Genomic DNA, 18,932 nt, shown 5'->3' with positions numbered 1-18,932 from the left:
ATTACTTTTTATCTAAGTGAAAATACTGCTTTGCAAAATATTCAGCATGCAAATTCCTTACTGGTTACACAGTTACTTATATGTATTATGGGCCTGATTTAGTGTTAGGAGCAAAATAATAATAATAATAATAATAATAATAATAATAAAAAGAGTAATTTGCACCTTGGTAAAACTGTGGTGCATGGCAGATGGGGTAGATATGAAATGTGCAGAGATTTAGAATTTGGAAGCGGTGTGTCCTAACATTCTAAATTGCAGTGTAAAAACAAAGCTGCCCGGTATTTGTTTGCTACAGTACATGAAACAGCAGCCAGTAATTTTCCTGCATTCAAAAAAATAAATGCATCTACACCCCTTGCATTGCGACAGGGTTTGTTCCGGGAGCAAATATCTCCTCGGTTGCTATTTTTTTTTGTGAATCAGTCCCAATGTGTGCAAGTGACTGCCCATTGCTAATCTCTTTTAACCACTTGCCTGGCGTGGTCGCATCATTTGTGGCCATGTGCGTTACCTGACATGGTTGCAAGCAATGCGAAAAGTAAGAATCGCAGCCGCTAATGGCAGAGGGGCCTCCTGGCCCTTCAAACCCAGTGTCTGCTGTGCTGCTGATCACTGCAGATCGGTCAGCACGGCAGGACCCTCCACCTGGCGGCTGCAGAGAAGAGCAGCCACTGGAGGAATATACTGTAAATGAACTAGCCCTCAGCCCCGCAGTTTTTAACTGGTGGCTGCAGAGAGGTGCAGCCGCCGGGGAAATGTAAAGTCGCGATGTCTTGATGATCGATATTTCGATATATATCACCAATCGATATTTTTTTATAAATCAAAATTGATTTTATGTGTTTTTTTTTTTTTTTTTGTAATTCTGGTTGGATAAGTTTTAAATAGATATTCTTTACCTGATTCAATCATAAAGAAAAAAAAAAAAAATTCTGAGCATTTAAAAAAATAAAATAAAAAAGCCAGTGAATGTGTAACACATTTACTGGTTCAGCACATTTAGACCCCAAATCCAAGTGATGTAAAACACAAATAAAAACACAGCAAAGTACACAAAACAAATTTCTGTTTGCTCAGAAGCCTATGCCCAAGGGCAGTCATTTAGCAACAATTGCTGGTTTCTAAAGATCAAAGGTATTTACAGTCAAATGTGTTGCATAGTTGCCAACTGTCCCTCACTTCAAGGCACACATTGTCCCTGGATACTTTTTGTCCTGGAAGTCTCAGTTTTTCAGTATTGACCAACTGCATAATAAAATTCCAATTTTTTTTTATAGGTTATATGCAGTTCTTACCATCTATTATCATTCTCCATGCTTTAGGGTGGTGGTGTACGATGGGGATGGGAGCTTGTCTCAGCCTGCGACTGCGTTCCCGTACGCAGTAAAAATAGCTCTGTCCCAGTTCCTGCGGCCATTCTGCACAATATCAACTATAGGGTTAATAAGAAGGCCGATTATCGACTGATCTGCGACCAATGCTGCGTGCTTGGATTTGCGAAGCTGCCGGCGGGGATCTCAATACAAATCCGGGTGGCTGCTAAATTTGCATATTTTTTGCACAGTCGCTGTGTATGAATTTGCAGCTGCGGTGAGTGGCACTAGCTTACATCTCTGATTCAGCCTCCATGTATACTGACATAACTGGGAGGTAATCGGGAAGCCGACTGCCTAAATACCGGCAGCTGGCTTCCCGACTGCCATTTCCCGGCAAGGGTGAAATGCCGGACGTCTAGATGTAGACGCCCATATTTCCCCGACGCCGGGAGACCGGCGCCCGGCATCCCGATCGTAGGGATGCCGGGTGCCGCGAGCGGACAGCCGCGGGGGGGGGAGGGTTAGGTTTAGGGCTCCTGGGGGGGACTTAGGGTTAGGCACCCCCCGGGAGGGTTAGGCTAGGGGGAGGGAGGGTTAGGGATAGGCACCCCCGGGGGGGATTAGGGTTAGGCACTTGGGGGGGAAGTTATGGTTAGGCACCCCTAAGGAGGGTTAGGGTTAGGGGGGTTAGGTTAGTAAATACTTACCTATCCACGATCGGGATTTCCAGCGCTGTCGGGCTTCCGCTGCGTCGCACTCTGCTCCTGTCGGGCTGCCGCTGACGGGAATCGAACCGCCGGCCATGCATACCAATTCCACATAACTTAATACTAGCCCAAACTGTGCATAAAGTCCAGGGTAGATTTTTTTGAGCTTTTCTGTAAACTGCTGCCCAGTTACTAACCCTACAAACATCCCTAAAACCAGCTCCTGTATAGTCTGCCTTAATTAAGATGAGGGAGACTATACTATTTAACGAGAAAAAAAGACAGGTTGGAATTTCATAAACTGAGGACATTTCAGCGATCCTCCTAGACTACTAAACTTATATGAACTCATTCATAGCAAGAATAATAATAAATCTTGGCACACCTTCTGTCCTATTTCTCCTGGTGAAATTTTAATATAAGCAGGATCATTATATAATTATGTAACTGCATGATTCACGATGCCTATTGTAAAGTGTTTTTATGATGCATTGTAAGTCATTTTTCTAATGTACTTTCTTTTAATTAAAGTTTTGCTTCCACTGTCACTGTTTTCAAGGTTGTTAGATTATTGGCACAACGACAGAATGCAAAATGTATTTATTTTCTTTTAAAAAAGAAAGGGACATGAAAGTGATTTATTGCTTTATTGAACAGATTTAAAACACAAAAAAGACTGCTTATTGTAGCCATACATGCTGGGATATCGGGGGAGGTTAATATCAAACAGTTGGGTGGATATCACAGCGTGGGTGGGTGGCCTCAAAATTACTGCTATGTCAGATAATCTCCAATCAAATCTTTATGGGGCAATATGGTTGGAAGATGGACATTATGGTGGATCAGCATGGGCCCAATACCTTTATGTGAGGGTAATCTGGATCCTGTTCCTTAGCAACCTTTAGATCTTTGTTGTGCCTTCAGGACAGACCAAAATAGTTTCACTTCAAATCGAAATGTCTGTGCAGTTATCTAGTAAAGTTTTTCATATTAATTCCAACTTTTGCTGCTACTACTACAGCCCGGTGGATACCAATACAGTTCTGAAAGAACGTTTCACACTTTAGTATTGTTGTTAAAAGCTCCTATCCCATGCCCCCAAAATATTAAACAAAACACAGGTTAATATGGTCATTGTTGGAAGACACAAGTAATTGCAAGTGGCCCTGTAAAAGCAACCTGTTTTATTACATTTCATCATGTGAGCACAGACGGAAAAGTCATATATTTTCAAAGCACTAGTAATTTCCCCTGGGGAAAGGGGTTAATTAAGATTCTTTATACTTTTTGTACGCTTCAGGGGATGATGCATATGTATTAAACATTTACAGTGGACAGACTTGATTAGTGTTTGATTATAGTTTCTTTTTTGTTGTTGTTCTGTTTGTGATTTTGTCACCTTTATAGCAATCTTATTAATTTATTTGACTCTACATTTATTGTTGTTTTGAGTAATGTTATCCCTGTGAATTATATTGATATTTAGCCTGCTTAGGGACCCATTTAGAGTTAGTAGTAAAGTTAGTGGATGGTAAATGTGCAGAGGTGGTGGTCAAATTTAAAATGTTCAGGCAGGTTTAGAGTTGGCAGGGGGGCATGTCTTAGTTCCACCTTAAACCAAGGCCATACGGAGGGTTGTGTGAGTGATGCCCAGGATGCAGCACTATAGCTGCCCCATGGCCCCTGCATGTGGCTAGCAGGGTGCCTGGAACGGAACCCTGCGGCCAGTAGTGCAGCTTCAGTGCATGCACCCTGCCGTGTGTACAGCTGCCTGGAGCGTCCGGGTGGCTCTCTACACATCTTCTGCCGTCGGCCCCTCTCCTCGCGTGACATCACCGGTTGGGTGGCAGGGCTGGCACAGGGCGCCGAGAAGCACTGCTCCACCTCTGCCCTAAACCACAATGTAAAAATAAGGTTGCCAAGTATTTATGTGCTATGTGCAAAAGCAGGCAGCAAGCTAAATACATTTGCTCCCCTTGCACAGAACATGGGTGTCCATGTGCAAATTTGCCACCTCTAGCTTTGCCCCTAGCTCTAAGCAAGGCCAAGAGTGTTAAGTATGAATGGCACCAATGGCGCAGCCATTTTGTCAACCAAATCATAATTCTATAAATTCATTGGCATCACTGGCATCAGTAATGGCATCAATAAAATCTATTATGTCTAGCCCATCTGTGTCACGCCTGTTTGTCTGCCCCTCCCCATTAGGATATAAGCTCTCACGAGCAGGGCCCTCTACCCTTCTGTGCTTCACCTTACTTATACTGTCATCTACTCCTCACTCGGGCACCTAACACCTGGTTGTACGCCCTGTTGCTTATTTCAGTGTTATGATCACCAATGCATCAATGTATATAAATGTCATCCTTGTCCTGCATTATATTGTACTATAAGTAACTGGTTTCTTGTTCACTTACCTGTTTTTGTACTATGTAAGGCACTGCGGAACACTAGTGGTGCCATATAAAGGATAATAAAAATAAGGATAGTAATAATATTACATTTTAGAGAAGAAAAACAACAGTGTATGTATCAAAATATGATTGTGGGAACAGTAAAATCTATTTATTGTCACAAAATAAAATGTAGCCAGCAATATTTGTTACTTATTATTCATGATACAATTTAACACCAACATATTCCCCAAGTTTTCAGGTGTTAACTTATACCTTGTCGATTCAAATTAGTTTGTAAGCAGAAAAGATTTGTTCCACATCAAAAAAAGTCAAAGGCACAAATTTAAACTTTGACACGTGCTTCCTTTTGTGGGAATTGCTGACCTTCCCTTATAACACATCAATCAATGCCAAAAAGTTCCCAAGATCTGGATTTTTGCTAACAATATCGATCACTTTTTTTCCACACAGCTAAGCCATCATAGCGCCTGATTCAGTACTGAACGGAATTGCAAAGATGCACGCAATTCCGTTCTTGCAATTATGGTAATGCAGCAGGAGGTATCACGCCTCCTGCTGCATTACTCATCTGAGCTGCATTAGACATTGGATAGTCTGCGGGAACATCGGACGGCTAAGTGACCCATGGGGTTACGCAAGCCGGCTGCCGCAGCTGACGGACTTTCCCTCCCCCCCCCCTATGGCAGCGACGCGCTCCTTTTCAGGATATTGGAGCCATCACCCACAAATGGTAGCAGACTGTCAATCATTGATAGTCTGCTGCCAATCTGCGTGCGATCATGCAGGACCTGTACTGCACATGCGCAGTACGATTCGGTTGCCTGCACATATTCCCGACCTAGCCATAGGGCCTGATTCAGACCTGCTCGCGAGCGGGTCGATATTAGGCCAGGAGGCCGCTCCAAAAAACCCCCCAAAAAACGCCCTGATTCAGAGCGAGCGCTCTTTCAGAGCGTCCGGCTCTGAATCAGGGCCATAGTGCGGTAGGTTTACTAAGGCACTGATTGTGAAAGCCGCCGGTGATAGTTTTATAACTGCAATAGAAATACTGTAAATGCTAAACCAGGCTAGTTTAGCATTTATTTCTATTACTGTTTAAGACTATTGGTCAAACCGCACCTTAGTAAATCTACCCCAGAGTCTTTGCAAAACTTGCTTGTATCAGCTTATTTGTGTAGTTTCTTATAGCAGAATTGTATGTCATCTAGACTGTCAAATGACAATCAGGTTCATAATCTGCTTGTTCTTGTGTACTTTAAATCTAAAACACAAGCCTTCTCACTTTACACAGGCCCCTCAGTTGCTACTGGACCGCAGTCACAGTGCAATGATCAGCAGACATCCATCTGTATATGTCACAGAAGCAGCAGTATTACAATAGCTTGGAACTTCTCTATGCACACTGATTACATGGGCACACGAGCAGGCTATAGGAGTTTTTCTTGTTATTACATTAGGTAGCAGAGTAATTAATAGCAACGACTGTATTCAGAGCCTCCACATGGTCCACGCCTGAAACCATTACATGGGTTTCCTGTAGCTTACACTTGATTGGCTAAGAGTCTGGCTGCTCTTAGCCAATTAGCAGCCATTGTCACAGTAACCGGCCACTGCTTGGCTAAGAGCAGCTAAGGCGCAGGAAACCTTGTGGGTTTCCTGTCATTTACAGTATAGCATTCCGTGGGTTCCAGGAAAGTCAGTAGGGGTACAGGTGCCAGCAACCTGGTGGTGCTTGTGGTTCTACAAGTGCCGCCGGGCAGGCTGGCTGGGACTGTTAGTCCCACTGTGAAGAACAATATTAGCACTTGATTTAACTAAGTATCCCTGCTAACAACGTTTACAACCCAGGGCTGGTTGATCCTCAGAAGGGGGACTCATTGTTTCTGAGGAATGCCAGCCTTGGGCTGACCAGTTTGGAGATGGAGAATGGTTTGGCAGGGGGACCCCACACTGTGTGTAACCCTGCTGTGCTATTGCCACTCCAGCTGGTTCAGCCTTGTGCTGGTTATAGAAACATTGGGGTAACCCCACGTCATTCCTCCCCCATTTTCCTGTTCCAGAAAGAGACTGAGGTCCAGAGCTGGTTGTGCTTTATTTATTTATTTTGGGAGGGGGGGCATGCCTTTTTTATCCTTCTAAATGTAACCCTTTATTTACCCTATGGCACACAGAAGCATTGCACAGATCACACTGATCTGTGCAGTGCTTCTGCTAAACATGCAGCTCACAGGCAGGCCTATACATTTCAGACCAAATAAAACTGAACTCACACACGCAAACACAATTCCAAACACGATTCAGCCAGACACGATTCTTAGTAAATTTGTGTGTTTGATTGGGAAAAACTCACTGTCCCAAGGATGTCCAGTGTGTTTAAGACTCGCCCAGACACGATTCTTAGTAAATTTACCCCTAAGTAACTTTGGACAATATCCTCTTTATACAAAATAACCAAAGAATTGTCACTGGTATACACGGATTTGGGAATTAAAGAGTGAACCAAAACATACAGATAAAAACCTATAAGGAAAGAGGTACCAAACATATATAAAAACCCAATAAATAATAATTTATTAACAAATTATATCCAGTCTTAATAGCATATTTTAAGTTACAATGTTCTTTCTGTTTTGATCCACTATATATATTTTTTTATTAATATTGCTGGTTTTTAAATTGTAATTTTTTTGTAATTATTTTAAAATGAGAATGTAATAAAGATTAGCATTTGAATTTATTTTTTTTGCATCGATATGTGCACTATGATGATCTTTGTATAACTGTGGACCTTGCTGAAAGCCAGACTAAAAATGGAGTATAGTAAAAAGGCCAAAGCACTGTATGAGAGCAGCTGGTATAGGGGTGTCAGCCCCTAAAGGGTACAGACAAGAAAAGGAATAGAATACCAGCGCTAAAACATATCACTACACTAGGTAATGATTGTGAAATGGACGGTTACTTAAAAATTGTATAAATGTTTAATACAACAATAAAACAATAAACATCATCTAAGAAAGGACATATAACCTCTTCAGAAAATAAACCAATAGGACGAAAGATAGATCGTATAGGACAACCATACAGGAAACTGTTAAGTCTCAGTAATATTCAGTCTGACTCCTTGGTATTAATAAGACTCATAAGGCAGCACAATGTTACCGGTTCAGGAATAGCAAAGTTCATTCAGTCCTTAACAGAGTTAAAGCAAAGATGTAGGCTTATGTTAATCCTCCGGATGCTGTTTGCTGCTACCAATAACTGGTATAATTCAGTCCAGAGTCACAAGTAAGTATCCAAACGGAGTTAAGAATGGTATGTCCAGATAGCAATCATATAAGCGCTCAACGCGTTTCACTGGAAGTATTTGGGGTCCAGCTCCTGAGGAAGTATATAGCAATAATTACATCCAGGCAAAAAAGGTCAAAGCTGTGCCAGAATCTGCTGCACATGTGCAGGTCTCCGGGAAAATGGTGCGGCTGCCATTATCCCAGAGATTTGTGCAGCATTGCCGCTGCCGACAAGTGACTTCGGACAGGTATTGAAGAACATGTGTGCAGGATGTTCGGTGTGGGCCCCAATAGACCCAGGGGCCTGTTTACACCTTTACATTTGCACCCATAATAGATACGCCACTGCTTACGATATGGACAATAATTCTTTAGAACTGTTCTCACTCTATATAAGGCTTCATAAAGAGAGCATTAGTTTATAAGTTCTGCAGCCAGTGGCGTATCTATAATGGGTGCAGTGTGTGCGGGGCACACGGGCCCCGGGTCCAGGGGGGCCCCGCACTGCACACACTGCACCCATATTATTTTAGACTTACCTGTCCGTGGTCCCACATAGGGTGTCTGAGCTGCTCAGAACACCGGAAAATGGCCGCCGCGGCCACTTTTCCGGTTTTATGCGCAGTAGACTCCGGGCACTAGAGTGTGCCCAGAGTCTACAGCGTATGCGGAGAACGCCAGAAAAATGTCCGCCATGGCCATTTTCCGGCGTTCTGCGCATGCACAGTAGACTCCGGGCACACTCTAGTGCCCGGAGTCTACTAAGGCTCCGGTAGCTGGCTAGCCGCGTCAGTCGACTGCCGGGGAGAGAGTAGGGGGCCCCGCATGGGGAGTGCACACGGGCCCCCTCTTCTCTTAAGACGGCCCTGTCTGCAGCTTTTCCTATCGGCCTGTGAGAGCTGATTATATTGCAGGTGGTATTGGGAATTCGCCAGGTTGGTGAAACAGGAAACTGAAACAAGGGTTTGGTGATGGCTTCAACTTGAATGTAAACATTCTAGCAAGTTATTTGCAATAATTTGGTATTGGCACCACAGTGCATATGCAATAATACTAACCTGTTGTATTTACAGCTGTAAAGCCCTATAACATTCTGCATGTGTGTACCCAGAAACGGCACAATACATTGCGCCGTCTATACACACTGTACGATGCAGTGGATGATGGCGCAATGTGTAGTTCTATGCTAGATTTAGCAACATGGTGTAGTTAGTCGCATCGTCCCATTTGGTGTGCTGCACAGCAGATGGGATTATGCGATAAATGACCCATGGGCACATACGATCGGGCGTACCCGCTATGCTTTCCGCACGATATATCATTCTGTTCTACATCGGAACAATATATTGTGCAATGGATCGTGTAGTGTGTACCCAGCTTAAGGGCTACGGTACTGAATTGAGCTATTTGAATGTGATGACCATTGTGAAAGTAATCTTTCTAGAATCAGCTTTCCCTTGTGTTGAACTACTGCAGATGTTCCTCAGATAAGGGGAACGGTGAATCAACACAGCATATTGCTACATGAAAAAGCTTTTTGGAAATGTTAACAAATCTACCAGCCCAGGCATGCTTAGTGTGATCTGTCTTACTTTTCCGAGTCATTTCGTCTATAATTTGGGACAACAATAACCACCACTTTAGTTTATGGATGAGACTTCCTAGGAGCAACATACAAATGTGATCATGAGACTTTGAGACACTGATGTTATATTGACTCACACCTGGTGTTGTTAATGTATTCCATAGCAGCAGTATTTAAGTACATTTATGTGTAATCTACTTTTTACAATGTAAATTAATTGCTGTCGGCCTTTTTAGTTATTTCAGAGACAAGTGGTTACGAATGAAAAGCATGTCGTACTGATCAGAAACAGGCAGTTTACTGATTTATATTTGTGTAAGCATTTTACACATATATTTGTGTTTTATTTATGTTTCTTTGTTGCCAGGCAAAGCTATATTGTTAGGTTCCCATTTACTTAGTTCCTGGTTACTGGGCTGGACTGGGACTACTAGGCAGCCCAGGAAAGAGAAGCACAGCGGCCAACATTTACATACATGGCCACTCTGTGGGTACACAGTCCACTCTGTGATTAATCCCGGTGCAATCACTGCAGTACAAGACTACTACATTCTGCTAATAGCGAGGTAGACTGACTGAGACTCTGAAGCCTATTTTAACAAAAGCTGGTGAGCCCAGATCAGTCAATGAATACTCTCGAAAACATTACCCCTTCTGGTAAATGCCAGTGTGGCCAATCCAGGCCTGCTTGACTACAATGTTGCATGATGTCGTTTCTGCCAACAGTTAGACACAACATTAAGAAGTATCTCAAATGAAAGTCAGTCCTGTTCAATAACAGAATTGGTACTTTCATCTTTAACATGGATTTTTAATTTTTCATCCCAAAGTTTAATCTGGAAGGTAACTGTACAACCTGATGTAGGTCTGGACCCAAGTAGTTGCCAGTATACAGTAGTTGCTGTAAACAAAGTATTGTAGTATTGTATAAGTATAGTAATGCTGTAATATTGATAAACTAACACAGACATAGTGCACAACATAAAACACTTATATTCAGTGTTAATATTTTAGGAAATACTTCAACTATGGATGTTTATATAGCAGGGCCGTAACTAGGGTAGTGCGGCCGGTGCCATCGCACAGGGCACCACAGGTCAGGGGGCGCTGTTTGGGCCTGTTAAATTTCTGTTTATTATCAGCTTCCTCTTTTTTCATCTCCAGGCCTCCCCTATCTCTTCCCTGGCCCTTCTCCATGAGACCATTTCCCTTTTCTGGGTGCATTATGTCTCTTTGAAAAATGAGGGTGGTGCCAATGCTCTTTCTGATACAGGGCACCAAAAAGTCTAGTTACAGCTGTTACATAGCCTATAGCTTTGTAAATATTGAGTAACAGCATTACCTATAACATGTAAACAGGAATGTCTAAAGACTATTTTTGCTGAAATGAGAATGGGACATCTGGCTGGATATTTCACCCTCTATGTTGTATACCAGGAGTATACTTATTTATTTTTATTTTCTTGTGCAAAATACCTGCTGTATCAAAAGTAGAGATGTGCAGGTACGGTTTAATTCGGTTCTGCCATTTTTGAGAACCAAACATATCTGAGTAAATCCTAGTAAAACCAAACAGCTCATCTCTAATCAAAAGTGAACCACTTTCTTTTTGTTATGCCACCATAGAGCAGCTACAGATGTGCCCAGCTAGTTCGTTGCTCCGTTCGCCATGTATGGCGAGCCACACACTACGTCATGAGTCGCGCCACACAGAAAGTTTCGTAAGGGAACGTAGCGTAGCACTGAAAAAAAAAGTCATAACGTGTAATACAACTTTTTGTCCACCAGGTGTCACTTTTCCTAAACTACACAGCGCATGCGTCTGATTTCCAATGCATATTCTATATCACCGCCCGATGATAGGCTGAGAGAAGCGGTGATTCAGTACACTATAGTACAGCGTTTTCCTCATGGAATCAGGGCTGTAGAAGAATGTCTAATAAAGTTTTAAATCATTAAGTGTGTGAGTCCTTTACTTTTTTATAAAAATATTTCACAGGCACACACAGCACTGTATTACACACTGTGTTTGAAGCTGCACACTTGCGTCAATGTCGGTGCTGTCCAAGACTAGTGATTTCATGACTTTAGTAGCATGCCCAGTGGGTCGGGAGTCACACAGCGGCACTGTCCCAGACTTAGACACCATAGTGATTACTTTAGAAACTAGTAGTGAGCTCTGTTTAAGAGAGAGGTCTCTGTATTACAAACTGTGTGTTTAAAAACGTAAACTTGCACTAATGTTGGCACATCTCCGCTGTGGTGGTGGCAGCTCCGAGGGGTTGCAATGGGATCTCTGGTGCATGCCCAGATGAGCTGCTCCATAACCAGTCGCGCCATGCCATGGTGTATGGAATATCAGGGCCTCTGGGGGTCATTCAGACCCGCTCGTGAGCGGCAGTACTCTCGCATGCGGGTCGATGTTCCCCCACTGCGCATGCGCACGACGGAGGGAGCTCCGTCGTGCGCATGCGCGAGACCCGGAGAGCGACGGGCTCTCAATCGCTCCGGGTCTCGCACCAAAGGGGGCGTTGATTGACAGCACGCCCCCTTTGGTGGGCGTGCCTGCCAGACGGAGGCGTTCCCATGGGAACGCCTACCGTCTCAAGACGGCCTCACTGACATCACTAGTGATGTCAGTGGGAGTGATTTTGGCTCTGATACAGCCAAAATCACTCCAGGGCTTGCGGCAGCGAGACCCTACCGCAGGGTCTCCGTCGCAAGCCCGATGGTCGCGATGGTCAAGACCATCGCGACCATCATCATGGACGCTCGCATATGCTGTGGGTGGTCACCCACAGCTATGCGAGCGTCCATGAGGACGCTCCAAAAAAAGGTAGGAGGGCCCTGATTCAGAGCGAGCGCACTGGTCAGAGCGTTCAGCTCTGAATCAGGCCCTCAGTGTGCACCAAAGATATGTAGGAGAAAATTAGAAACAGGCAATGTATGAATCGTTACTCAAAAGGAAAAATACAATGCTAATGTAAGGAGGCAGTGCTTGGCAGTTCACATAACGCATCTGCTATCTGCTTTCTCTTATACTGTATATACAGTAATTGTGCTAAACTGGCTTTAAAGCTGCATTTCTAATGTGCTCTGTCCCATAGCAGGAGCTCTGCGGGCTGCTCAATGCAGCCATTTTTCTTGAGGCTCTGCTGGTTCTACAATCCTGCTAGCAGCCCAGCCCCGGCGAGGAGCAGGTTAGTAAAATACTTTCAGTAGGTGGTAGTACAGCCTTACGTGGAAACACTAAAACAGTATCAGGGCTAAAATGTATATGTGCAATTACCTATTATATACAGTCAGGTGCATAAATATTGGGACATTGACAGAATTTTCATATTTTGGCCTCTATTCACCACCACAATGGCTTTGAAATGAAACAAACAAGATGTGCTTTAACTGCAGACTTTCAGATTTAATTTGAGGGTAATTACATCCAAATCAGTTGAACGGTGTAGGAATTACAACGGTTTCTGACTGTATAGTAAATTAATAAAAGAGCCATGCAAACCACGGATTGAGGACACTTTGGTCTCTTTTTATAACCATATTATTAACACTAAATCTGTTTCACTTTATTTTAATACCGCAATAATGAAAGTTTTACCTAAACCCAGTAAGGACTTATCGCTCCCGGGATCTTAGAGACCAATATCTTTGCTAAACGTTGACTATAAGATATTAACGAAAATCTTTGCTGATTGATTGAAACAAATCCTCCCGCAAATTATACATACAGACCAATCTGGATTTATCATGGGGCGACATTCTGTGGTAAATGTTAGGAGAGTGTTGGCTGCTGTGCAACGTCTTCGATCTTCCCAATGCACTGATCCTAGTATGATAGCTTCTTTTGATACCGAAAAGGCATTTGACCTTGTGATTTGGAATGACCTTGTCATGGACTGAGGAACTTGGAGTTGTGTACCGGAACTTGGTTGTAAGACAGAGACACCGGAACCAATAAGTAGTTTGAAACTGGACTGCTCATACAGTAATAGAGACTGTGATATAAGATGATATAATAAAGTCCTCTGTGCAGAGATAACGCAACTAGAAGATGCTGAATAAGACTGTAGGAAAAAGTCTCTGGATAGTCACTGAACTCGGAAAAGGAACTGTAGGAAGAAACTGTAGACTTGGAACTAAATGAACTTGAAAAACTTAGAATTTGACTCTGGACTGGAGTAACCATGATTGAACTTGAAGTACTTGGAATTTTACTCCAGACTGGAGTAACGAGGATCGAACTTGAAATTTGACTCCGGACTGGAGTAACGTGGATTGGACTTGAAATTTCACTCCGGACTGAGTAACGAGGATTGCACTTGAAGTACTTGGAATTTGACTCTGGACTGGGGTAACGTAGATTGAACTTGAAGAACTTGGAATTTGACTCAGGACTGGAGTAATGAGTATTGAACTTGAAGAGCTTGGAATTTGATTCCGGACTGGAGTAACGTGGATTGAACTTGAAGAATTTAGTATTTGACTCGCTGTGCTGGGTAGCACTGGTAACACACTGGGAACTCAGGAACATAGGTCAAGATCACGGAATCAGCCTTGCTATGCTGGGGAGCATAGGTTTCACACCGGGAGCTCAGGAACATAAGTCATGCAGCAGCAATGGACAAATGGACATTGTTGCACTGGCAACCAGCATGTGTTACAGGAAGGTCTTTTATACCATCAGGCTGACGCAACTTTAGCCTGCTGCTGACTGGATGCACGAGTATCACCTGACCTGGCCCAAGATGACTGCGCCCATGTTCCGGAAACTTGTATACTGGCGCGCCGTGCGGCAGAGGGACACAGGCAACAGCGGGGATGCTGCAGACGATCCAGAAGCAGAGGCCCAGCATCAGAAATCACTGGAGCAGCAGGCCGACGACTCAGAGGACAACGATGGCAAACGTATGGGAAGATGCAGGGGTCCGGGGGCGAAGGTCTCTAGCACGGTTTGTGACACACCTTTACTCAACATTAATTAAGTTTGGTTTTCCTACATCTTTTATTGACATTTTACAAACATTATACACAAATCCACTCTCGCAGGTATCTTGTAATGGATATCTATCCTCTCCATTTGAGATATATCGTGGAACAAGACAAGGTTGCCCCCTTTCCTATTTGCTGTGGCGATTGAACCTTTGGCTATAGCATTAAGAACATCTCCACTAGTGGAGGGAATTTTGATTGGTAATGTAACTTTGAAAATTGCTTTATTCGCTGATGATATGTTGCTGTTCATCTCTAATCCTCATAATGCGTTTCAGGTGGTGATGGATATAATATCTTCCTTTGGATTCATCTCAGGATATAAAGTTAATGTAGATAAATCTGAGGTAATGCCTATCTGCGGATCAAAAGCTTACTTTGATTCTTTGTTACCTATACATTCCTGTCATGGTGTTTCACATACCCTCAAATATTTAGGTGTTCATATACTGTAAACAACTGTCTGCTCAGACCAGTAAAAGGCAAGGCCTAAGTGTCCAGGGGGAATTACATTTAGGCCTAGTTCCCATTTCCTCCAAAAATTCGGTATTAGTTCCAACTCCTCAAATCTATTCGTGCCACTTCAGCATTTCTAGATAGTGGGGCAGCTGGTATTTATATGGATTTTCATTTCTTTCAAACCTTGGGTGTTCCTTTAGAACAAGAGATCCCGGTCTGCGGACTGGATGGTGGTTTGTTTTCGTGTGATCATATCAAATTCAAAACACCTCCTCTCCACGTGACGGTTGGAGTTCTGCACTCGGAAGTGCTTTCAGTTTATCTTCTCCAGTGTCCTTTGGCCCCATTCGTTCCGGGTCTCCCATGGCTAAGGGATCATAATCCCATCATCAACTGGTCCTCCGGAGAGATAATTAGAGTCCGGCTTGCCATGCTTGGCCATTCCAGTCCGATCTATTCTTCCTGCAGTTGCTGAACCATCTCCCACCATTCCTCTCCAATACCGCGATTATGCTGATGTTTTTTCTAAACAATTGGCAGATATTCTTCCTCCTCATCTGTCCTATGATTGTGCAATCAACCTGGTTCCCGGTGCTAAATTGCCTAAAGGTTGGTTTTACTCTCTGTCAATACCTAGAGATAAGGCCATGCGAGAATACATTGAGGACGCGTTAGCTAAAGGGTACATTCACCCCTCAAAATCACCTGGCTTCTTCTTTGTGGAAAAGGATGGGACCCTTCATCCCTGTATTGACTACAAAGGCCTCAATAACAGCACCACAAAAAAAATCATATCCGCTACCTCTCATTTCCATACTGTTTGACCAGCTGCGTCAGGCTAACATTTTTTCCAAAATTGACCTTCTAGAAGCTTACAACTTGATTCGTATCAGGAGTGGGGACGAGTGGAAGACTGCCTTCAGTACTCACTCGGGGCATTATGAGTACTTGGTGTCCTTCGAGATTTTTTTGGGAAGTTTGTCATTGTGTACCTTGCCGACATTCTAATTTTTTCCCAATCGATTGATCAACATCATCAGCACGTATGTTTGGTCCTTCAAAAATTGCGAGAAAGCCATCTGTATGTCACGCTGAAAAAATTTGATTTTGATGTCACACAGATCTATTTTTTAGGATACGTCATTTCGTCCCAAGGTTTTGCAATGGATCCTGGTAAAGTTGAGGCCATACTGAAGGGGGTCAGCCAACTTCTCTCAAGGCAATCGAACAGTTCCGCGGCTTTCCAATTATTATCGCCGATTCATAAAGTTGTTTTCAGGCATTGTGGCACCTATTGTGGAACTGTCCAAGAAAGGAGAGGATACCTTAAATTGATCAGCTGAAGCGGTTCAGTCCTTTGAAACACTCAAGCTCGCGTTTACTCAGGCACCAGTACTCCGTCAACCAGACCCTGATCATCCTTTTATGCTGGAAGTAGATGCGTCGGAAGTGGGAGCCGGAGCCATTCTTTCGCAGAAAGATCTTGCTGATGCACCCCTGTGCCTACTTTTCTCGCAAGTTTACTTCTGCAGAACGTAACTATGACATAGGAAATTGGGAGTTGCTCGCAATTAAATGGGCTTTCAAAGACTGGAGGCACTGGCTGGAGGGGGTCAATCACCAGATCACAGTTCTTACTGACCATAAGAACCTTTCCTACATCCAGTCTGCTAAGAGGTTGAACTCCCGGCAAGCACGTTGGGCACTGTTTTTTACCCAGTTTAACTTCGTCATTTCCTTCCGTCCAGGTTCAAAAAACATCAAAGCGGATGCCCTCTCCAGGAGCTTTGAAACAGTGCAATTGGTTCCCAATTTTGATGAACCTATTTTTCTGGACACATTCTTCCACTGTGCAATCACCCGAAATTTGGCCGAACTCATTTGTGACTGTCAGTCAGAGGCACCTCCGAAAAGACCTGCTGGTCTTCTTTTTGTTCCAGAGAGGTTCAGAAGATCTATTTTATTGGATTTTCACTCCCGTCGAGTCTTTGGTCACCCGGGAATCGGAAAAACCTTGGAATTGCTTTCCCGTTCGGTTGTCCAAAGATGTGCGGGAGTTCATCCTGGCATGTGAAGTCTGTGCCCGGAACAAGACGCCTCAAACAGCTTCTTCAGGTCTTCTGCTCCCTCTGTCCATACTGAAGATTCCTTGGTCTCACATCGCCATGGATTTCATCGTCGATCTTCCAGTTTCTGACCGATGTTCCGTGATCTGGACGGTAGTGGATCGTTTTAGTAAAATGGCGCATTTTGTACCGTTTCCAAATTACCATCTGCTAAAGAACTTGCTGATCTGTTCCTTCAACATGTCTTCCGCCTGCATGGTTTACCCAGGGATATTGTTTCGGATCGTGGATCACAGTTTGTGGCACAGTTCTGGAGGGCCTTCTGCGTTTCCTTGGGCATTGACATCAGCCTTTCTTGGATACCATCCGCAGTCCAATGAGCAAACTGAGCGAGTCAACCAGTGTCTAGAACAATACTTACGTTGCTACGTGTTCAAGTGTCATAACAATTGGGTGTCTCATCTGCCGTTTTCTGAATTAGCATTTAACAACTCGTGTCATTCTACATCTTCAGTTCCCCATTTTTCTGCGTCACCGGCCAACATCCCAGAGCCAATTCTTTTGATTCCGGATGTTCTATGTCACCCTCTGTTTCTCGACTCCGTTGCATCTGGATCAAGATGCATCAAAGCCTTCAGAAGGCCTCTCTTCGCTCCAAGAAGGCCGTGGACAAACATCGGAGATCGTGTAATTTCAAGAAGGGTGATCCGGTTTGGCTCTCCACAAAGATTAAGCTTTGCCAGCTCACTCAGAAGTTGGGCCCAAGGTTCATTCACCCGTTTCGCATACTTCACAGGTAAATCGAGTAGCCTTCAAACTTCAGTTACCCAAGTCTCTCTGCATCAATAACACCTTTCATTGTTCAAACCAGTCTTGAGGTGCAACAAGTTTAAGCCTAAGTTCCCATCGAGGCCAGCCTCAGTTCTGATCCACGGTCAACAGGAGTTCGTGGTAGAAAAGATCTTGGACTCTAAGATTTCATGGGTTGTTTGTATTTCTTGGTCCACTGGAAGGGCTATGGTACAGAGGAACGTTCCTGAAAGGGCTCTACACGCTCCCAGGCTGAAGAGACTCTTCTTCCTAGAATTCCCAAGCAAATCGGGTTCTGGGGGTTCTTCAACCCCGCGTCAAGGAGGGGGAGTGCTGTTACAAGTTGCGGTCACGACTTGTCTCCAGATTACCCAGTCAGGACGGGGTTACTCCAGTTTCTTCTGTTGCTAGGCGATCGGCACGCCTCAGGAAGTGATGTATCATCCTCAGTACAGCTTGATTGGTCCGTTCTCCAGTTTGTACACACTGGACTTTTGCCGCCTCGCTGACTATAGCGTTCCTGTGGGTTCTCTAGGCTCAGCAGCACGAGCAGTATCCTGTCGACTCTGTTGGAAAGATCTCCATCTCTTCGGTTTTGTCTCCCAGCTGTCTCCGACTCTTGTGGCCTCTCCTACGGCTCCCTAGCCACACCATCAACTCCCGTGCTGTGCTCCGGATTCGTTATTCCACCTGCAGCTTCCTAGCTGTACTGGCAGTGACGGCCCTCCAAGCCAAATCAGCATTCTCGGCAGGCCAGTGGACGCTAATTTGTACACAACTTGTACTCAAATTTATGTATTGTCCATCAGGACTTTGGATGCTAATTTGTACCAACCTGTACATAAACTTGTACTCAAACCTATGCATTTTCAGTCAGGACTGTGAATGCTAATTTGTACACAAACCTGTACACAAACTTGCACTCAAACCTATTTATTGTCAGTCAGGACTTTGGGACGCTAATTTGTACACAAACCTGTACACAAACTTGCACTCAAATTTATGTATTGTCCATCAGGACTTTGGATGCTAATTTGCACCAACCTGTACATAAACTTGTACTCAAACCTATGTATTGTCCATCCGGGCTTTGGACGCTAATTTGTAAACTAACTTGTACTCAAACCTATGTACTGTCTGTCAGGGCTGTGGATGCTAATTTGTACACTAACTTGTACTCAAACTTACGTACTGTCTGTCAGGACTTTGGACGCTAATTTGTACACTAACTTGTACATAAACTCATACTCCAATCTGTGTACTATTTATCAGGACATTGTA

The sequence above is a fragment of the Taudactylus pleione genome, unplaced genomic scaffold (assembly GCF_031769625.1).
Source record: "Taudactylus pleione unplaced genomic scaffold, aTauple2 ptg000040l, whole genome shotgun sequence".
NCBI lineage: Eukaryota > Metazoa > Chordata > Amphibia > Anura > Myobatrachidae > Taudactylus > Taudactylus pleione.
Note: the sequence above shows the minus strand (reverse complement) of the source record.